The 23,508-nt window shown below is 39.7% G+C and overlaps 1 long non-coding RNA gene across 3 annotated transcripts in view; it reads left to right on the top strand.

Annotated features, from left to right (window-relative positions):
- Nucleotides 1-23,508, top strand: part of LOC143270549 (uncharacterized) — a 40,441-nt gene that overhangs the window by 3,945 nt on the left and 12,988 nt on the right. The window contains exons 2-4 of one of the 3 annotated variants that reach the window (XR_013047744.1): nucleotides 740-862; nucleotides 21,447-21,624; nucleotides 22,482-22,964. This is a non-coding gene — a long non-coding RNA (uncharacterized LOC143270549). Of the gene's footprint in view, nucleotides 1-739; nucleotides 863-21,446; nucleotides 22,005-22,481; nucleotides 22,965-23,508 lie in introns of those variants that run through there. The other 2 variants (XR_013047745.1, XR_013047743.1) reach the window with 2 other exon arrangements.

Below are 23,508 nucleotides of genomic sequence, written 5' to 3'. Positions count from 1 at the left end.
TGAGAATTATGCAACTTTTTCTATAATTTTATTTTGAATTATCTTGCTTTATTTATGCATATTGTGTGGTCTTTAGTCATTCATATAATGGTGGTTCTCTGAGCTCATTCCCTGAATCATCTGTTGCAGGTAGTGCAGTGATAAAACATTACACACAAACTCACCTTACATATGTAGTGATTCAGTGCCGTTCATTTCGATAAGTATGCACACCCAGGAGTGATACAGCAGGCATGACTATGTTAAATTTTCATTCATAACCATCGTTACAGCGTCCACAGTACCTGGAATGTTTTAGTTTACAATGAACATAGCGTATATGTTCTTGTTCCACCTCCTTTGCAGCATTTGAAATATTAGATTTGGTGAAAATGTAGTCATTTAAAAGACGCTTAAAGCTGGAATTATGGAGCAATCTGAATATTATTTTACTAATGTGACAAATGGATCTGGGGCCCCAAGAAAATGACCACAGAATCTATAGTATTTGAGCCAGGCTATAAATCCTGCTGAAAATTTATTCTAATTGAAATGGTTGCCATGCATTATTCTGAGTGGTCAAAGCTTGACCTCATATTACTGCATGGCTGGTTACCTCAAAGTGGTCCATTTGGTAAGGAGAATGTACTTGTGAGTACCTAGTTTAACTTTGCACCCATATTTGTATTTCAAATATTTGTTGGCATGTCAGATACTGTCTAAGATATGCTGATTGTGAAAAATTGTTTTCATCATGCAGAAAATGAAACTCTGCTCTCTATCTTCTACCATACACAAGCTTTGCACCAAATGTGTCATAGACCTGATACCCTGAAAATGCCAAAGGATACAGAAGAGAAAATACTCCCACTGCTAAGCACAGGTAAGGATTTTCTGAAAAGGACTCTTGTCTAATAGTAAATGAGACCAAAAATCAACAAATAGGATCTCATGAAATTAAGACTTTTTATTTCAGCATAAGAAAAATATAATTTAAGTGGTAGCATACAGAATATGAGAAAATCACTAGTGTAATAGTGGCATGAGAGTTATTGTGTAATTAACTTCCTTCTGATCTGGTGAGGCCTGCTCTATAGGAAGGAATTAGTACCTGCTACTGTGTACCTGGTCAAAAGACATTGGCTTGACAGGTCATAGCCCTTTAGATGATGCTACTATTGTTACTTAGTGTAGTAGCAACTGCTTTGTAAATATTTTTGTTTTACACATAGATCTCTTCAGCTTTCAGTCTTGGCCAGAGGTTCTCTTTCTGTGGTATGCAGCAGCAAATGCACAGCCTCATAACTTCAAAATGTTGAAATGACCATGAGTGCTCATTCCTAAATGGGACCTGTAGATCAACCACTTCCACTAGGCATAGGAAACATCCTGGAAGTGGGTCCTGAATGTCCTGACTGAGCATGAGGGAACTGCTGTGACATGCTGTCCTCTGGACATGACATAGCCATTGCTCACTCACAAGAGCTGTGATCACCTGCAGCTTCAGGTGACCGTGTTCAGGACTGACTGTGAACACACCTATCTGTCCCAAACCAGAGAGCTGGAAGAGGCAGCCTGCTGGTGGAAGACAAAGCCTACTAAGCCTCTCTCTCAGTACAGAAAATAAAAAGGAAGCTAGAAGTTGGCCATTTGTATTACTTATCAATTCCCCTTTCTTTATCTGTCTGCTTCCCAGGGAAGACTCTGATTCCTATTCCCTCAAATTAATGAGTTTATTGAGGTTAATACAGGAGTATAGGTATGGTATTACTTATAGGTATATGAATAACTCTAATGTGTGGCATCACAAAGGCTCTCATTAGAATGGGTGGCTCATGAAGACTAGAACTCTGAATGGGATAGAGGGTCTCATTTCTTCTGTTCTCTTTAGTTATCACCTATTTAACCTTGGGAGTGGAAGAGCCTTGTTAGTCCAGTAAGTTTCAGCTTTTCCAGTCATGATTAATTGCTGGGTATTATGAACCTCCTCTACAGTGATATTTTATTGGTACTAAAATGTGATTTGTATGTTAATAAATAAAGTTGCCTGGGGGTCAGAGTTATTAGAGCCATAGCAAAAGCTGGGCGGTAGTGGTGAATGCCTTTAATCCCAGCACTTGGTAGGCAGAGCTAGGTAGATTTCTGTGTGGTCAAGGATACAGTTAGCATTGGAGACACATGCCTTTAATCTCAATACTAACCATAAAAGACCTGGAGGTCTGTACAGACAGGCAGTGACTAGGCAGTCATGTGGTTGGGTTTACAACCAAGGGGAAGGCAGACCAGAAAGTCTATAGAAAGACAAACACAGAGGAAGTAGGTCTCTCTTGGCTGAAGAGGCTAGCTGCAGCAGATGGGTAAGGCTCTTACCTCTGATCTCTTGGCTTTCTTCTTTGCGTTGGTTCTGTTTTTTATTTAATAATACAGTTGGTTACATCTACACTCCTCTCTTTCCATAGAACTTTCTGAGACTTAAGGAAATAGGCCTGCCCAGGGAAGAGCACACCAGTTGGATACTCAATATCAAATGGTCATTCTTGAAAATATATATGCTAGCTATACAGAATGATTGGCTTACATTCAGGAAATATAACTATATATATATATGTATATATATATATATATATGTGTGTGTGTGTGTGTGTATATCTTCATGCACATATATATGTATAAGCATGTAGCAACAATTAATGAAAATAGAGGTCATTAATTAGAAATAGAGCAAGGAAGAGTGTAGAGAGCGTTTGAAAGGATAAAAAGAAAATAATGTAATTATAATCTCAAAAATAATAGAAGAGAATTCATGTCATAAAAAGGAAAACTGTTATACAACACTTCACCCTTTCCTTAAAATGTTAGTTGTTTCTAAATGTTCACATTCTCCCATGGAGCTCTGCAAAGGCACTAACGGCAAACACCAGTCCTGAAGTCCCTGGTGAATCAACCATTTTATGTTTGACCTCTTCTGTAAGCACAGCCCAGTGCTCCATCATGCCCAGTGAATTGGCCGTAAAGCACTGCTTCTCTCATATGTATTTTATCAGGAAAACCCCATCCTTCCTTCATCATCTTCCAGTCTTCATGAGACCCTTGCTTGTGATAACCAAGCATCCCCAATGTTTCCTGTGAGCCAGTCAATCAGGAATAATCTCTCTCGGATTTCATTAGATTACATAGCCTATATTTCAAGGAGGTGTAAGTAAGTGCATGACCTACTTTCCCACTTCTATAGCACTCAGATTGATCTCATCTGTTCTCATAGCCTGCAATCCCATGAGCCAAGCTTTGGCAGGATGTTCCACTGACCTTTTGAAAGTCTTTTGTAATTTAAGCATTTGAGAGACAGAATACCCCCAAACTAAGACAGTCTCTTGTAGGCCATTTTAAGGCTCTCTAATATAAGTTCTAGCATGGATTTTCCTTTTCTCTGTATAAACGGTTGAACTATGTGATATCTTCTATCACCTTGATTCCAAACAGAGAATTACATTCTAATTGTATACAAGTGTACTGAATTTTGGCCTAAGGAATTTTAAGAGCAGACTTAGTAGGGGAGTTTCTAGCATTGCACTCACCAGCACAAGGACACCACATACAATGATTAGTCTGGAATTCTTTAAGGAAGGAGGAGATACAGTTTATATATGATCTTGATTTTTTATCTTCCATAAACTTCTGACTTAGGATTAACTCGATTTTCTGGCTTTGTGTACATCTTTCCATTTCCATTTAGAAAACTCTACAGATTTTACCTCTTGACGAAAATCTATTTAGTGAGAAAACATTTTTGTGAACTTCATGATGGAGAACTAATAAACACTGAATATATCAACTAATTGAATTCATTATATCTAAATTACATTTGTCATATAAAAAACAAACTAAGATGATGTGTTTGCAAGTTATTAAAGTATCAAGCTTTTAGATGTCGTTTTTTAGCTGGTTTTAAGCACAGTTGCATTTTTTGACAAACACACTTTTATACAAGATTTTTAGTGTCACAGTGTCAGAGATCTAAGGAATGTCACATTTCAGCAAGTGCTGTGGAGGATATGGTTACAAAGATTTTGAGTGGGAAAATATGGAGAATAAAACCCACAGAGAAAAGTTTTTATTTGTTATAATGTAACTAGCATTTTATAAGGCCCTGTAAAAACTTAGGGAGGCAAAATGATTATAATATCCTGGATGAATAAGGGAAGAGCAAGAAGAAGGAGAAATAGAAGAGGAAGAGTAGTAGTAGGAGAAGATGGATGCATGGATGGATGGATGGATGGATGTTAGGATGGATGGATGGATGGATGTGAGGATGGATGGATGGATGGATGCATGGATGGATGAATGGATGGAGGTAGATAGATAGATGGATTGATGGATGGAGATAGCTGATGGAAAGATGATAGATAGATAGATAGATAGATAGATAGATAGATAGATAGATAGATAGATAGAAAAATAGAGTATATACAATTTTTCAGGCTATACAATACAGTGGCTATTGTGTCCCACAAAGGCAAAATGGACTCAGAACATTTGTCCTTTTTTCCCATATTGGTCAGAGAACCAGTTATGGGTGAATAACTCTGGATTTTTTTCTTTCAGCACCTGTAGCCTTTTGAATCTGAACAATTCTAGGACTTCTGGTTCCAAGAAATAGCCCTCAAATTTAGTTCCGTTCCAGTTGTCTCTCAGTGGTCCCACTTTTACTTTAGGCTGATATATGAGGTGAGGTGGGACAAATACTGGTCATCCAGGGAGCCCTGGCATTCTAGACCCCCATGAATCTTTCTAAATGAATGCTCCAGGTTCTGTGTAAAACTTTAGAAAAGGAACAAGGAATTCTGCCTACAGCAGATGATACAGAACAGGATGAGTTCTTGCATGGTGATATGGATTATTATAATGGAGAGGCAAGAGTCAGTCTCTGGGTCAGGAATATGCAACAGGGTAGACACTCTGAAGATAAAATTTAGACCACTTTTTTTTTTAGAGCTGAGGACCAAGCCTAAGCCCTTGTGCTTGCTAGACAAGCACTCTACCAGTGAACTAAATCCCCATCGCCTGACTTTTAAGGACAGACTTTAGAGAAAAGTCAGAGGGAAATGGAAGATTTAAGACTACCAATGTCTGATGCCATCTCATAGACTTCCCTAGAATGTGTTGGACTGATCGTGTTTATCTTTGGGGGTTGTAGTTTTAATAAAGACAACAGACTTAGTAGGGGGTTCCTAGCATTGAGCTTACCACCACAAGGACACCCCACTCAATGACTAGTCTGGAATTCCTTAAGGAAGGAAGAGATGCAGCAAGTTGATGAAATGAAATGTGGAAGTGACTGCAGTTGAAAGGTCTGAAAGGTCAGGATGAGATGGGTCACTCCAGAATGTTAACCAAGAAAAGTCAGAATAAGGAAAATTAAATATGGGAGAAACTCTGACAATATGTGAGAAAAGTTTGTATTTGTTAATGCTTTGGTGATTGTCATTACACATCATCCTGGGAGTTTAAAATATAATACAATGGGATCCTTCTTTGAGAAATCATTTCCACAATTGATATAATATTTTATATTAAGTTCAACTGTCAGAAATCCTGTAAGAAAAGAGGAACATTATGGACCATGTTTCTGTTAAAAAGAAGTAGAAAAGAATTATTGAAGCAGATTTGGGGTTAGTCCAAGCTTCTTGGTAGGAAGGGTTATTCTAATGTTACTTTCGAGACTTGTTTGTTTCTAAAAGTATCAGCTGAAGTCAAGATTTGGAGTTTTATCAGACCAATACATCATGCAGTATAACACCATTTGTATTATGCTATGTCCATATTCATTGGTTACTCAGATGAGAGCTTGGATCATGGTGAGTGGCACATCCTGGCTTGAATGTATTGAGGATGGTAAGTGTTGTAAATGGAATGTATGTGATCCACACAGTGGTATATTTGTACATGAAGTCCGTGAGCCTAAGATCTTCAATAAACATTCATCTTTGTGTCTCTTTTGAGGCTTTGACTGACTGTAAAACATCAAGTGAAATTTATGTCTGGGATCAGAGTGCTTCAAGGTTCCCTCTAACTACCAAATATGTTAATGATGTCCATTTGCTTTCATCTGTAAGGGAGCCATTGACTCCACTGAGAACATGGTGTTTCTGGCTCCCTTTTGTTTAGGGTGTTGGATGAAGAAGAGAATATTTTGCCCACACATCCTAATGTTCAGGGCTTCTGAGTTTAATTCTTGCTCAGTAGGCTGCAGGTCTCCACTGATAGCAGTTTATGGTCAGGATGTTTCTTCTCTTGGATTGCCTGGACTCGTTTCACACAGGGCTTGGTCCTTGGCTACTTGATACCAGTGTTTGGCCTAGAAAGAGTTCTCCATTGTGGTTGGAGCAGGTTCCATTTAAATTGTCTCTTCAAACTGTGCTTCCTAGGGTCAACATTAAGTCTGACCACGTATCTCTCATTGGGTTGGCAGGAGCTCCCTTGATTTAAAAGTTTGTGGTTTATCTTCATCAAGGTCTATTGTTGACCTGTAACATTTCCACTTTTGATTTTGCCTGTTTTGTTCTATGAGTTTTGTATGAGCTCTGAATTCTTCCCAGTCAATATTTGCCCCAGACCTATTTCTTCATTTGGAGAGTGTTCCAGGTCTTCTTCTCTCCTTATTTTGGCTCAGGCTTTTGTCAGGGTAAGTGTTAGGCTCCTGTGTTCTCCTTTTCCTGATTTGCTCCTGGCCTCTTTCATTTGAGGGATTGGTCTGGGCCCACGTCCTTTCTTAGGTTGGCCCAGTCTTCTTCAGGGTCAGAGGTGAGCTGAGGCCAACTTCTCATCTTGGTGAAGGCTCTGGCTTCTATCCAGGTAAAGTTTAGTCATGGATACTCTCCTTTTCTTTCTTTGAGCCAGGTCTTTTTCTTCTGAGGGATAGGGTAGGACTCATATCCCTCTTGGTTGGGGCCAGCCTTCTTTTTTTTTTTTTTTTTTTTTTTTTTTTTTTTTTTTTTTTTTTTTTTTTCTTTTAATAGAAAATAAATTTAATACAAAATTCAAATAATCATGCATACAACAAAGTATTTTAAAGATATGAAATACTGTTTTCATTAGTATATAAAACAGTATAATAAGCTTCAAATTGCTAATGAGTTTATTTTATTCCTTTGAAGTTCCAAATATTCTTGTACACACCAAAACAAAATAAATTTCTTCTATTTCATCTCTGGATTTAATTGACTCTGTTGTTTATTTGTCTCCTGACAGTGAGGCAACTCCCTTTTTCTTCTTTGATAGAATGGCTCACTAAATATCCCAGCTTGACAGAACTTCTTGTCAAGACCAGATCGACTTTGACCTGACAGAAATTCATCTGGCTCTGCATCGAAAGCGCTGGGATTAAATATGTTCATCACCTCTTTTACCTTTTTTCTTATCACACCACAACTTTGGCCAAAATGCAAATGTGTTGTTTCGGGGTGCTCTTCCTCTCCTTGAGGTGGCATTACTAGTAGTTATCCCGTCGCTTTGACCTGCGGATGAGTGTGAGTGAAACATCAAGTCCAGCCCTGTGACAACTGCAAGTAGATTCCTTCTAGTGTTTCTGCAGGTTGTAGAACATAGTTTATTCTCCTCTGTGTTCACCAAAGATACACGGCAAGTTTCCAAATATATGCGAAGTGTGCTTTTTAGTACTCATTTAGCATTAGATATCCTCTGTTTGTGTGGAATCTAGAAACTTGCTCTGTGATATAAAAATATTTGTTATCCTGCCTGAGCTTCAGCATTTGGCATTATGATACCATTTAATCTATCTATGTATCTATGTATCTATGTATCTATCTATCTATCCATCTATCTATCTTCTATCATCTGTCTGTCTATCTGTCTGTCTGTCTGTCTGTATTTGTATATATTTTAGGAAGTCGCTACAGTGATAAGTTTCCATGTAACTTTTTCAGATGTCTTCGTGTTATCCAACCTCATAATCCCTCCTCTAATCTGCCCTGCAATCTTCCACCATATTTGATACTTATTCTTCCATTATACATCTTTTCACCTCAAATCACCTGTAATTAATTTCATGTAATACATTTTTATCTTAATTTGCCCTTCTTCAACTCCTTTCAGATTGATCCTACCTCCACTTTGAGGTGTAATCTGGGGGTTGATGAAGCCATCCCATTTAGGACTAATGCTCCAAAGCCTCTCGTGCTCTGCAGATTGTCTAGTTACGGGTTTCTGTATGAGTTCTCATCTGTTTCAAGAAGAAGCTTTTATGAGGTTTGAGCCAATGCACTTAGGTATTGACATAGAAATATACTGGGGTATTATGTTCCCCAAAATATTGTACACCCTAATAAACTTATCTGGGGTCAGAGACAGAACAGCCACTAGATACAAAAGCTAGAAAATGGTGGCATTCACACCTTTAATCATAGCACTCCAGAGGTAGAAATCCCTCTGGATCTCTGTGGGTTCAAGGCCACATTGGAAATGGCCAGGAATGGTGACAGACACCTTTAATCCCAAGAAGTGAGTCTTTAATCTCATGGAGTGGTGGTAGAAAGCAGAAAGGTATATAAGGTGTGAGGACAAGAAGCTGAAAGCATTTGGCTGGTTAAGCATTTGGCTGGTTAAGCATTTGGCTATTTAAGCTTTCAGGCTTCTAGCAGCACAGTTCAGCTGAGAGCCATTCGGATATGAGGTCACAGAGGCTTTCAGTCTGAGGAAACAAGACCAGCTGAGAAGTTGGCCAGGTGAGGTTAGCTGTGGCTTGTTCTGTCTCTCTGACCATTCAGCATTTCACCCCAATAACTGGCCCCGGTTTGATTTGATTAATAAGACTCTCTAAGATTCCTGCTACAATATACCATTAGGAGTCATTTGGTTTCAATAATCCATAGCAGGATAGTGGTAGTAGGTTTTTCCCTATGCCCATGACCTATCTAGTATTAGGGTTTTGGCCAATTTAGTAATATCATATATAGGTTCCATCCCACAAAGTGGGCCTTAATTTCAGTTTAAAAAAAAAAAAAGGTTTGTTACTCCCATAACATTTATGGCACTATTACAGCAGTGTCTTACAGAAAGATTGCTGTTGTAGGTCACAGAATCTGAAGCTAGGTCATATTGGTAATTATCTTTCTCCTTTGGTAATTTGCAGAGTAATTTTCAATATATAATTGCAAGCAGGAGTGAATGTTCTAGTTGCACATCAGTTTCTCCATATTCAATGACATTAGTAAGTATTGTTCTCAGCAACAGGACTTTCCCATTAGGTTATGAAGAGCAATGAACAGTGTTAACAAATTCTGCATTGTTTCTGGAGTGAAGACCATAGGACCACTTTGGCCAACAATTCAACAAGATTTAACCTATTCCTGTCACTGGAAGTTTTACTTGGCAGCAAAAGATGTCTAGGTTATGTTTCCCCATATATGTGACTGTTTAAATTCCTTTCTTATGTGCATGTATTTTAGGAAGAGTCTACAATTGTGGGTTTTGTAAGTTTTTTTTCAAATGACCTGTATTTTTAATTTTCTCTCCTTAGATTTGCTTCTTTCGCTTTCTCTTCTATTTTCCTCCCTATTAAATCCTCATGCCCTAGTTTTCCCTTTATTTCTCCATAACAGCATAGTCCATATTCTATTTCCCTTCCCTCGGTAATCCCATCCCCATGGTTCCATTTTGGGTACCTAACACCAGTGGTTATTAGGATTGTAATACCAATATTGAAACTTGGAAATATCCACATACATATTTTTTGGTGGGGTGGCATAAGAGTTACCTTATTCAGAATGATTGAATGATTTTTTGAGCTCTACCTGTTTAGCTAAAAATGTTATAATTTCAACTTCATTAAAAGTTGCACTAGTATTCCATTACATAAATTGAACACTCCAATTTAAATGCAGTTATATAAAGATTCAAAACTACAGTCTACATATAACAAAGAACATGGCAATTGTTTTTCTCAGTATGAGTTGCATCTTTCAGAGTGATTCCTGCTTCATCTATTTAACTGTAAATTTTATTATTTAACTTTTCATTACAACTGAACAATATTCCATTGTATAAATGTATCATCTTCTCATTATTCATTCATCAATTAATGAACATCAAGGTTATTTCCATTTCCTGGGTATTGTTAATAAAACATCAATTTTACTCTTTACTAATTGTTTTATTGCTATTTAAATGCATTAATTTTAGATGTATTTAATAATCAACAAATATATTTATGTCAATACCTAGATAACATTGAAGAGATCTAGAATATTTTATTGATTTTTCTTAGCAGAAGTAACTGTAACTTTAAGTAATTTGAACTGCTGATGCAGTGAGCAGCTGTATACATACATTCTATTTCTATATTAACTTATATTCCATGCAATATATATTAGAAGAAAAAAGTTTTGGAAATATGCATTCACTTTCAACTTTGTAACACACAAAATTATGTAAAACATATTTACAAAATTGCTTATAGCCTGCCCATGTTAGGACAGCTTCTTTTCATATCATTTGTGTTTAAAATTCTTTTTTTTTTTTTTTTTTTTTTTTTCTGACCCCCGGGCAACTTTATTTATTAACATACAAGCAAAATCACATTTCAATACAATTAGAATACCACCACATTTCCCCTTTCTATTTCTATTGTAATAAAAAGAAAAAAATCAAAAGGTTATAACTAACATAAGAAAAACTAGATAAAAAGTACAATAACTATACACAATATATACAAGTGATAAATACGTAAACAATGTCTAGTTCATTTGTATTTGACAAATCACAGAAAATAATTCCATTATCTATCCTATTTTGGTAAATCCAAGATGTATCTAATTCACTTTCTATCCTAATTAATCTTCAACTATAACTAACTAATCTTCAACTATAACTAACTAATCTTCAACTCCCTCTGAGACCCAAGAAGGAAATAATATTAGCTAACAAAAATAAAAACAGGAAGTGCATGCAAGCAACTTCCAAAAAATTTGTGAGTTGACAGAAACAGTCAGCTGCCTGGACAGTCACCTGAGGTTTCTCCGCAGTGTTGGGGCCTCATCTTCAGCCTATAGTCTTAGCATAACTGGCAGACTCATTTGTGAAGTAGGATGTACACAAGGTCAACAGTTCAACCTCACATTGGGTGAGAGCAGTCCATGTACCAGAAACACCTGAATTCCACTAGTGTCATGTCATGATTCAGGATTTTAAATCCTGGAAATTGTTGACAGTTTTTCAATTCAGATGTCCATTCTTCTTGGCTGTGTATATATGGCTTCATCTCAGCATCCCCTTCTTCTCCACATCCTTCTATTAAATGCCAGTCTACTATTGAGAGGCGTGAGCTTTCAGCTGCTGTTCCATTGTACAACAGAAGCCATCGGCCCACTGCCTGTTCAGCTGTCTTCGAAGAAAAGGGCACTGTACCTTTTCCGGATTGCAAAGGCCACTTCAGGGATGGGGCCATATTGTCCTGGCCTCAGAAGATGCCTTTTGATAAAGCCATAACCACACTTGTTTTGGCAAGTATCAGTAGTCCTTTGTTTCATGTTCTGTCTGCCCATTTTGTCCTGTTGATTCGAGGATACTTTGTTGTCCAGTGGCTAACTTTTGCCACAATGAAAGTTAACTCCATATGCAGTTTCCTAAATGCCCATATTTTCTCTGAAGTAGATTGGTACTGCCAGGAGCCGACATGTCTCAAAAAAGTAAAATATCTAAGTTATTAAAACATTTTAAATGCCATATTCTGTAGATCTCTGAAGGGTTTGAAGATGACCTGTCTAAAACATCTCTACTCATTTTTTAAAACATATCTAATATGACTACAACTTCTATTGTAATGTCTAACTACTAACTTTCATTTCTTTATATCCTAATAGTTGGTAATAATAACATTCAAGGATCAGAAAATTGCATTACATTGTTTTTTTTTTTTTTTTTTTTTTTTGGCTCTTGTCCTTTCATTTTTTTTATTATTATTATTATTATTATTATTATTATTATTATTATTATTATTTTACAACACCATTCAGTTCAACATAATAGCCACAGAATCCCCTGTTCTCCCCCTCTCGCCCACCCCTCCCCCCAGCCCACCCCCCATTCCCACCTGCTCCAGATCAAGGTCTCCCCCGAGGACCGGGGTTGACCTGGTAGACTCAGTCCAGGCAGGTCCATTCCCCCCTCCCAGACCGAGCCAAGTGTCCCTGCATAAGTCCCAGGATTCAAACAGCCAACTCATGCAACGAGCCCAGGACCTGGCACCAATGCACAGCTGCCTCCCAAACAGATCAAGCCAACTGACTGTCTCACCCGTTCAGGTGGCCTGATCCAGTTGGGGGCCCCTCAGCCTTTGGTTCATAGATCCTGTGCTTCCATTCATTTGGTTATTTATCCCGGTGCTTTATCCAACCTTGGCTTCAACAATTCTCTCTCATATAAATCCTCTTCATACTCACTAATTAGACTCCCAGTGTTCCACCAGGGGCCCAGCCGTGGATGTCTGCCTTCAGATTCCTCAGTCCTTGGATGGGGTTTATGGCATCACTATTTGGGTGTCTGGCCATTCCATCACCAGAGTAGGTCAGTTCCTGCCGTCTCGCGACCATTGCCAGCAGTCTTTTGAGGGGGTATCTTTGTGGATCTCCGTGGGCCTCCCTAGCTCTCTGCTTCCTCCCCTTCTCACCTTCTCATGTGGTCTTCATTTACCATGGTCTCCTATTCCTTGTTCTCCCTCTCTTTTCTTGATCCAGCTAGGATCTCCCACTCTTTCCCTCGACTGTCGCCCTTCATTGTTCCCACTCATGACCAGGCTATTCATGTAGATCTTGTCCATTTCTCCGTGTCTTTTTTGGGGTCCCGTTTTCCAGGTAGCCTCACTGGTGATGTGAGTAGCAGTCTAGTCATCCTTGTTCCACATTTAGCATCTTCCTATGAGTGAGTACATACCATATTTGTCTTTCTGAATCTGGGTTATCTCACTCAGGATGATTTTTTCTAGATCCATCCATTTGCCTGCAAACCGTGTGATGTCGTTGTTTTTCTCTGCTGAGTAGTATTCCATTGTGTATATGTGCCACAATTTATTTATCCATTCTTCAGTTGAAGGGCATCTAGGTTGTTTCCAGGTTTTGGCTATTACAAACAATGCTGATATGAACATAGCTGAGCAAGTGCTCTTGTGGTATGATTGAGCATTTCTTGGGTATATGCCCAGGAGTGGTATAGCTGGATCTTGGGGGAGATTGATTCCCAATTTTCTAAGAAAGCGCCATATTGATTTCCAAAGTGGTTGTACAAGCTTGCATTCCCACCAGCAGTGGAGGAGAGTTCCCCTAGTTCCACATCCTCTCCAGCATAAAGTGTCTTCAGTGTTTTTGATCTTAGCCACTCTGACAGGCGTAAGGTGGTATCTCAGAGTTGTCTTGATTTGCATTTCCCTGATGATTAGGGAAGTTGAGCAATTCCTTAAATGTCTTTCAGCCATTTGGAATTCCTCTGTTGAGAATTCTCTGTTTAGTTCTAAAGCCCATTTCTCAATTGGACTGTTGGTCCTTTTGATGTCTAATTTCTTGAGTTCCTTATATATTCTGGATATCAGTCCTCTGTCAGATGTGGGGTTGGTGAAGATCTTTTCCCATTCTGTAGGCTGTCGCTTTGCCTTGTTGACCGTATCCTTTGCTCTACAAAAGCTTCTCAGTTTCAAGAGGTCCCATTGATTGATTGTTTGTCTCAGTGTCTGCGCTACTGGTGTTATATTTAGGAAGTGATCTCCTATGCCAAGGCGTTCAAGACTATTTCCTACTTTTTCTTCTAGCAGGTTCAGAGTAGCTGGATTTATGTTGAGGTCTTTGATCCACTTGGACTTAAGTTTTGTGCACGGTGACAGATATGGATCTATTTGCAGCCTTCTACACGCTGATATCCAGTTATGCCAGCACCATTTGTTGAAGATGCTTTCTTTTTTCCATTGTACACTTTTGGCTTCTTTGTCAAAAATTATATGTCCATAGGTGTGTGGGTTAATGTCAGGGTCTTCAATTCGATTCCATTGGTCCAAATGTCGGTTTTTATGCCAATACCAGGCTGTTTTTATTACTGTAGCTCTATAGTAGAGCTTGAAGTCGGGGATTGTGATGCCTCCAGAAGTTGTTTTATTGTACAGGTTTCTTTTAGCTATCCTGGGTTTTTTGTTTTTCCATATGAAGTTGAGTATTGTTCTTTCCAGATCTGTGAAGAATTGTGTTGGTATTTTGATGGGGATTGCATTGAATCTGTAAATTGCTTTTGGTAAGATTGCCATTTTTACTATGTTAACCCTGCCTATCCATGAGCATGGAAGATCTTTCCATTTTCTGAGATCTTCTTCAATTTCTTTTTTCAGGGACTTAAAGTTCTTGTCATATAGGTCCTTCACTTGCTTGGTTAGTGTTACCCCAAGGTATTTTATGTCATTTTTGGCTATTGTGAAGGGTGATGTATCTCTAATTGCCTTCTCAGCTTCTTTGTCCATTGTATATAGGAGGGCTACTGATTTTTTTGAGTTGATTTTGTATCCTGCTATGTTGCTGAAGGTGTTTATAAGCTTTATCAATTCCTGGGTGGAATCTTTGGGGTCACTCAAGTATACTATCATGTCGTCTGCAAATAGGGAAAGCTTGACTTCTTCCTTTCCAATTTGAATCCCCTTAATCTCCTTATGTTGTCTTATTGCTCTGGCTAGAACTTCAAGTACTATATTGAATAAGTATGGGGAGAGTGGACAGCCTTGTCTCGTTCCTGATTTTAGTGGAATTGCTTTGAGTTTATCTCCATTTAATTTGATGTTGGCTGTTGGTTTGCTATATATTGCCTTTATTATGTTTAGGTATGTTCCCTGTATTCCTGATCGCTCCAAGACTTTTATCATGAAGGGGTGTTGGATTTTGTCAAATGCCTTTTCTGCATCTAGTGAGATGATCATGTGGTTTTTTTCTTTGAGTTTGTTTATATGGTGTATTACATTAATGGACTTTCGTATGTTGAACCACCCTTGCATCCCTGGGATGAAGCCTACTTGATCATGGTGGATAATTGTTCTGATGTGTTCTTGGAGTCTGTTTGCCAGTATTTTATTGAGTATTTTTGCATCAATGTTCATGAGGGAGATCGGTCTGTAGTTCTCTTTCTTTGTTGCATCCTTGTTTGGTTTAGGAATCAGGGTAATTGTAGCCTCATAGAAGGAGTTTGGTAATGTTCCTTCTGTTTCTATTATGTGGAACAATTTAGAGAGTATTGGTATTAACTCTTCTTTGAAGATCTGGTAGAATTCTGCGCTGAAACCATCTGGTCCTGGGCTTTTTTTGGTTGGGAGACCTTTAATGACTGTTTCTATTTCCTTAGGGGTTATTGGACTATTTAAATAGTTTATCTGGTCTTGATTAAACTTAGGTATGTGGTATCTATCCAGAAAAATGTCCATTTCTTTTAGGTTTTCCAGTTTTGTGGAGTAGAGGTTTTTGAAATATGACCTTATAATTCTCTGGATTTCCTCAATGTCTGTTGTTATGTCCCCCTTTTCATTTCTGATTTTGTTGATTTGGATTCTCTCTCTCTGTCTTTTGGTTAGTTTGGATAAGGGCTTGTCTATCTTGTTGATTTTCTCAAAGAACCAACTCTTTGTTTCATTAATTTTTTGTATTATTCTCTTAGTTTCTAATTTATTAATTTCACCTCTCACTTTGATAATTTCCTGGCGTCTATTCTTCCTGGGAGACTTTGCTTCTTCTTGTTCTAGAGCTTTCAGATGTGCTGTTAATTCACTAGTGTGCGATTTCTCCAACTTCTTTATGTGGGCATTTAGTGCTATGAATTTCCCTCTTAGCACTGCTTTCATAGTGTCCCATAAGTTTGGGTATGTGGTGTCTTCATTTTCATTGATCTCTAGGAAGTCTTTAATTTCTTTCTTTATTTCTTCCTTAACCCATTGGTGATTCAGTTGAGCATTATTCAGTTTCCATGAGGTTGTAGGTTTTCTGTAGTTTTTGTTGTTGTTGAAATCTAGCTTTAAACCATGGTGATCTGATAGAACACAGGAGGTTATTCTGATTGTTTTGTATCTGTTGAGATTTGCTTTGTGGCCAAGTATGTGGTCGATTTTAGAGAAAGTTCCATGGGGTGCTGAGAAGAAAGTATATTCTTTCTTGTTAGGATGGAATGTTCTGTAGATATCTATTAGGTCCAATTGGGTCATGACATCGGTTAAGTCCTTTATTTCTCTGTTAAGTTTCGATTTGGGAGATCTGTCCAGTGGTGAAAGTGGGGTGTTGAGATCTCCCACTATTAATGTGTGGGGTTTTATATGTGGTTTAAGCTTTAGTAATGTTTCTTTTACATATGTGGGTGCTCTTATGTTTGGGGCATATATGTTCAGAATTGAAACTTCATCTTGGTCGATCTTTCCTGTGACGAGGATGTAATGTCCTTCTTGATCTCTTTCGATTGATTTTAGTTTGAAGTCTATTTTGTTGGATATCAGGATGGCTACCCCTGCTTGTTTCTTAAGACCATTTGATTGAAAAGTCTTTTCCCAGCCTTTTATTCTTAGGTAGTGTCTATCTTTGAATTGGAGATGTGTTTCTTGTATGCAGCAGAAGGATGGGTCCTGCTTTCGTATCCATTCTGTAAGTCTATGTCTTTTTATAGGTGAATTAAGTCCGTTGATATTAAGGGATATTAATGACCAGTGATTCTTCATCTCTGTTATTTTTGGTGGTAGTGTGTGTGTACTTCTCTTCTTTGGGGTTTACTGTTGTGGCTTTATCTATTGCCTGTGTTTTCAAGTGTGTATCTGACTTCCCTCGGTTGGAATTTTCCTTCTAGTGCTTTCTGTAGGGCTGGGTTTGTGGATAGGTATTGTTTAAATCTGGTTTTGTCTTCGAATGTCTTGTTCCTTCCGTCTATGATGATTGAAAGTTTTGCTGGGTATATTAGTCTGGGCTGACATCCATGGTCTCTTAGTGTCTGGATTACATCTGACCAGGTCCTTCTGGCTTTCAAAGTCTCCATTGAGAAATCGGGTGTTATTCTGATGGGTTTACCTTTATAGGTCACTTGGCCTTTTTCCTTGGCTGCTCTTAATATTCTTTCTTTATTCTGTACATTTAGTTGTTTAATTATTATGTGTCGAGGGGACTTTTTTTGGGGGTCTAGTCTGTTTGGTGTTCTATAGGCTTCTTGTATCTTCATTGGCATTTCCTTCTTTAAGTTGGGAAAGTTTTCTTCTATAATTTTGTTGAATATATTTTCTGTGCCTTTGAGTTGGTATTCTTCACCTTCTTCTATCCCTATAATTCGTAAGTTTGGTCTTTTTATGGTGTCCCAGATTTCTTGGACATTTTGGTTCATGACTTTGTTGGCTTTAGTGTTTCCTTCGACTGATGGAACTATTTCTTCTACTGTATCTTCAATGCCAGAAATCCTCTCTTCCATCTCTTGCATTCTGTTGGTTATACTTGCATCCGAAGTTCCTGATCTTTTACTCAGGTTTTCTATTTCCAGCATTCCCTCTGTTTGTGTCTTTTTCATTTTTTCAATTTCCCTTTTCAGATCTTGGACTGTTTCCTTTGTTTGTTTCATTGCTTTTTCATGATTTTCTTTCAGTGCTTTATTGTTTTCTTCCAGGATTTTAATGTTTTCTTGGAGGGCTTTATTGTTTTCTTCTAATTTGTTTGCCCTTTCCTCTAGTTGTTTACAGCGTTCTTCCAATTTTCTTGTCTTTTCCTCTACACACGCCTCTACCTTCTTCATGAAGTTACTCATAAGGCTACTTTCTTCTGCTTCTTCCAATTTTTGGTGTTCAGGTCTAGATGTTGGAGGCGAGCTAGGTTCTGGTGATGCTGTATTGCTCTTCATTTTGCTGTATGTACTTCTGCTTTGACGTCTGCCCATCTCCTTGTGATTCCTTCTTGGTCTTATCAGTGGACTTGTTTCACAAAGATCTGACAGACTCAGGAAGACTCTCTCTCTTGTCCAAAAGGGAGTTCTCTTGTCCAACTCTTTGGTCCAGAAGGGAAGTCAGGGGCAAGCTCTGGTCCAGAATGGCAGTCGGGGACAGGCTGGGAGCTGGGGGCCGGTCTCTAAGTCTCAGGAAGTGGGTGGGGTCTTGGGCAGATGGGCGTGGGGGCAGGGCGCGGAGACTGCAGGGGCTGCCGGGGGCTTGGAAATGGGGATCCCTCCCAGTGGGGCTAGAAGGGGAGCTGCCCGGTGGCCAGAACCCGGTGCCAAGCTGGGGAGGTCCTCCCGGGGTGGCTGGTGGCCAGGGATGCGGTCCGGGTTGGACCCGGGTACTCACCTCTGGTCCAGAAGGGAAGTCTTCGGGGGCAGGCTGGGAGCTGGGGGTCGGTCTCTAAGTCTCAGGAAGTGGGTGGGGTCTTGGGCAGATGGGCGTGGGGGCAGGGCGCAGAGACTGCAGGGGCTGCCGGGGGCTTGGAAATGGGGATCCCTCCCGGTGGGGCTAGAAGGGGAGCTGCCCGGTGGCCAGAACCTGGTGCCAAGTTGGGCAGGCCTCTCAGGAGTGGTTGGTGGCCAGGGATGCGGTCCGGGTTGGACCCAGGCACTCACCTCTGGTCCAGAAGGGAAGTCGTCCGGGGCCAGCCTTCTTTATGGTGAAGGTTAGGTATGGGCATTCTTTTTTTTTTCTTTTTGATAAATTTCATTTTGTTACTTTTCCTTCTTCTCCTTTGCCCTTGACTCTTCCATATAATGGACTGGCCCAGGGATACCTCTTTTTTCTTCTGGGCCAGAGCTTTTTCAGCTTCAGGTTTTGGTGAAGGCCTCTTTTAGGTCATGTTTTGGCCTTTTCATTCCTAGGGTTGGTCCCTGGCCTTTCTGGGTGAGGGAAGCCTTTGCTAATGTAGATGTTATTCCTGGTCTTCATCAGGTTCATCCTCAGGCCTTGGAATACTTCTTTCTTGACATCATGGTTTAACGTTGAACCCTTGTCTACTTTCACTTTAGGTGCTTAGCATGGGCTTTCTCAGGGGCCATGTCAGTCTGGAGTACATTCAGGGTGTGGCTGTGTCCAGGCAGTTTTTGTGTTAGAGTTAAGCCTGGTTACATTGATATTCTGGGACTGTTGGTACCTGTTTCTCTTTAGGGTTGAAGCGGAGGATACTTTTGAGTGGAGGTTTGACTGAAGCTATTTTGTATTTGTAATTAGCCTTGGATTATGCTCAGCCATTCTGAATAAAATTAACATGTGGATATTGATAGAGGACTGTATTTATTGTTCTTCTCTTACATCTCAAGTATATTCTGAGGAACATTGGCTCTTTCCAAGGGAAATGGGCACAGACACCAACACACAGCACAGACTCCAGTTGAAATAAACTACATATTACACAAATAGAAAGGGGAAGTAGGTCGGAGACAGAGGTGCTTGGGAGAGTCCTTGCTGTTGCATTGGTGACTGTGGCCACCATGTGTCAAATTGTTGCTTCTCAGTAAAGATAACAAAATAGAGTCCCATCAAGGTCCCTGCTGCCTTTCCTTCCTTCTGTGGTCTGCTCCCATGAAGGCATATCACAGGCAGTTAATTTAACCGCAGAGGCTGGTCCTCTATTGATTTAGAGGCTGCCTTGATAGGCACATGAGGGTTGTGCAGATCTTCATGGGGCCTCTTATGCATTGTGGACATGGTGTCCTCTCCTGTATGTCATTCATGGCATGCCCTATGAGGGTGTTCCTCCTGTCCTTGCTATGGAAACACTTCTCAAAATGTCATTTGTCTTCTACCTTGAAAATCCCTGGAACAATGAACAATTCCTTTGTGATCCCTTTCAAGAAAACTCCTTGTCATGTCCACTCACTGATGTGAGATCAGGTCTTCCCACAAAGAATGTCTGCACTGACTTACAAGATTGATTCCTGCTCACATTGTGAATCACAGGCCACTTTAACAGAGTGAGCTGCCAATCTGTCAAGGGCACACATGTAACCATGACAGTGATTCCTTGTGTAGTGTAACAGAGGTCAGGCCTCACTCTGCTCAGGGAAACTCAAAGGTGGTCAAGCTATGCAGATGTTTTTTGACTGGAATTAGGAGAGGTGCCTGAAGGCTACAGTTATCATCATTGCGTGGGGACAATTCCTGTCCAATCTTCTTCTCCTACTACAGAAGTTCACTGGTGAGAAGAGAAAGGACATGGGGATGGGGCAGACTCAGTCAGTATGTACACATTTTAAATACTGCGCCATCATTTCTGAGACTCACTTTATCATCAAGATTCTCTCATCATGACGCTTGTATTGTGCCATCTGCAGGACCTGCAGCTTGGGGAACAGAGCTGTTTGAAATTTGCCCTCCAGTCTGTCCCTTCACCATCATTAAACACACCTCGATGTGGGATTGACCAGAAAGCAGAAAGCCATGAGGCTTTCTTTACCTCCTCTCATCATGGTAGTTGATGACTTCTGAGGCTGTCACTCACTGGATAGCAGTGTAACAGCAGTTCATCCTGTCCCATTTGGAAAGTGGAGTCCTGGGACAGGTGCTGACTCTGCCTCAGCTGTTGTCACCTTTCTAACAAACACAAGTGGGAATAGGAGTAGAAAATAATGGAGATATCCCACTCTGAGAATACCCCTTCCCAATCTCCCACTATCCTTTGCCTTCATGCCTCTCTCCTTCCCTGAAAGTTTATCCCTGAAGGCTGGTCTCAGACCTAACTCAGGGTCCTTTATTGTTGGGTTTCCGTTTTATACTTTGTGGGATGACTCATTCCTAACAGGCTGGAGGGCCAGCCTGCCCAAACAAGTAAAAAAGATACTTTCTGAGAGGCAGCCTGAATCTACCTAATGGTCTTAGCAACTGCAGCTGAAACGTGATCTGGAGATGACCTGGACTAATGAAACACATCCATGTCACACCAGCTGATGCATATTCATCAGACCTCCCCCTCCATGGAGGGTGGAGGGTATATATGGCTTGCCTCTAACTGAATAAACTGAGTTTGTTGTTTCTACTTTCTCCCTCAGTCTGTGAGGTTTGACTCTGTGTCTACTTGGCCCCTCCCACAAAGGGAACAACAGCAAAGGACCCTGCTACACTTCTTTACCATGGATGCTTTTTTCTTGCCCTAACACGACATTTGAAGGGTAGTGGGAAGGAGGCATCTTAGCTCTCTGAGCAGTTAGTCAAGGTACCACAGTGTTCCATTCCTCTATCTTATTGCAGATGGAAACCTACAGTTAAGAACTGTAGCATGCAAAAAGAAAGAAAACAAAGCTGAGTTAACATCTTTTTCTACTGGTCCTTAACCAATCAAATCTCAGTTATAAAAGAAAAAGTGTGGGGAAATTCTTCCTGTGATTTCTAGATGAAGTGTAAGCATTGTGCTACCCTCAAAGCCAAACAGGATTTAGGGAGGGTGGCCTCAATAAAACCAGCTATCTAATCACAGAACTTGAAATAATTTTTCTGTCTACACCAGCGGTATGGAAGAAGAGAAGTTATACAGTTGCCCAGCAGAGATGTCCCTTTGCTGTCTCAGCCTGGATGCCTGTGGCAACAGTTGCAGTAGGAACAGCCCACCTGGAAGTCTTCCTGTCAGCATCATTGGAACCTGGGAACCCACAATTTCTTGCTCTTCACCAAGTTCTGGATTGCCAGTAAGCATTGTTAAACTTACTTGATGGGGGTGATTTACTGTAATCTGAAAGAGCAGTGGAGGAGGAAGGAGAAACTGAAAACTTCCATGTGCTTGGTGTCAAATGGTATCTGAGGGACTTAACATGTGACATAGATTGTAGAACTCCATCTAAGAAAGATCCTGAAACATCTACACGTTGTTAGTAACATCTTAGACAACATCAGTGATCTAGAAGCATGGAAGTTCCATGCACAGAGTGAAGCATGATCAAGCATGCCCCACCCCACTGTAATAATGCCACTACCCCATTGTAAAGAATGAGGGCACCATCAGTGTTGTGCCACAATACACACATGCTTGTTTTCATACAACACACACAAATATGTGCCCACATTCATACATTTAAAAACATGTATGTGTCTACACCTTTGCATGTACACGCACACACACTCAGAATTATACTTTGAAATTAAATTAGATGTATTATAAATTGGCATAACAAGAAATTAAAAAGAAACAAACAGCCTTTGTGGCATTGGTATGCATGTGTATGATATGCATGTTGTATGCAGAACTATGAGGATAGTTATGTGCATATTTTTATAAGTATCTATATGATATACCTAATGTGTACAACCATATCTAACTGCATATACATGTGTATATAAATATAAAGATAAACTGAAATCCCAACTTCCAGACACCAGCCAAGGAGGCAGCAGAACTTTCCGAGCGGCTGGCTTGATGTGTCAGCTCTTTCCTGCCTTCACCTCTGAGTGCCTGTTATGTTTATTATCAGTATCATTCATTTGAAACAAAATTCTGCACAAATTTTTCACGATGCCCTTTAATATTAAAATATTCTCTAACTTTCAGAACCACAAGAAAACCCTCTAAGGCAGAAAGCCACGAGTTGATCATGAAAAGGACCAGGGAAGGGTCAATGAGATGGCTAGTTGGGTGGAAGTAAAGAGCTGACTCCTCCTAATTTGTTCATTGACCTCCATATGAACAGAAAGCCAAAATGGCATGATGTGTATTCTATGTTCATTCTCTCTCTATCGTATGTATGTATTTATTTCATCTCTAAATAAGTAAATAGATAGATGTTATTATTTTAAATTCCAATCAGAAAATATCGATACACTCATCATATGAAATACCTAATTTTTAAAAATAATGAAAAATCTCATGTAGCTCACAACTGTTTGTAACTCCAGGACCAGAGGTTTCGACACCCTCCTACAGGCATACATGAAGGCAAAACACCAATGCACATAAAATAATGAATAAACAATTAAATATTTGTAGGAGCTAGTGGGGCCAGGAGCCCCACAAGCATCCCACAGAACTAAATAACCTAGGCTCATAGTGACTGAGAGACTGAACCACCAACCAGGGAGTATGCATGGGACTGACCTAGGCTCTATGCATATATTTTACAGTTGTATAACTTGATCTTCTTGTGAGATTCCTAACAGTGGGAGCAGGGATTGTCTCTAATACCTGCTTTTGGGACCCATTCCTCCTACTGAATTGCTATGTCCTGCCTTAATGTAAGAAGTCATGCCTAGTCTCACCACAACTTGATATAATATGGCAGGCAGATATGCACGGGAAGTCTGTCCATTTCTGAAGAGAAAAAAGAGAAGGAGGAATGGATGGGGAGCAGGAAGAGTAGAGGTTGGGGGAAGGACTGAGAGGAGAGGATGGAGGGGAAATTTTGGTTAGGATGTAAAAACAAAAATAAATAAATAAAACAAAATTTATTGCAAAAGAGGGAGAATATTGATGGTTACCATATTTAAATTTGAGATACTAAAAGAATGTCCCTCCAGGGACATTGCCACTTATTCTAACTTTATAATGTGTTTGCAGTTGTACAGGGATTGCTGGGGATGAC

Source organism: Peromyscus maniculatus, chromosome 23 (genome assembly GCF_049852395.1).
Source record: "Peromyscus maniculatus bairdii isolate BWxNUB_F1_BW_parent chromosome 23, HU_Pman_BW_mat_3.1, whole genome shotgun sequence".
In the NCBI taxonomy this organism is placed as follows: domain Eukaryota; kingdom Metazoa; phylum Chordata; class Mammalia; order Rodentia; family Cricetidae; genus Peromyscus; species Peromyscus maniculatus.
The sequence above is the reverse complement of the archived record's forward strand: the minus strand, read 5'-3'. Positions and strand labels throughout refer to the sequence as shown.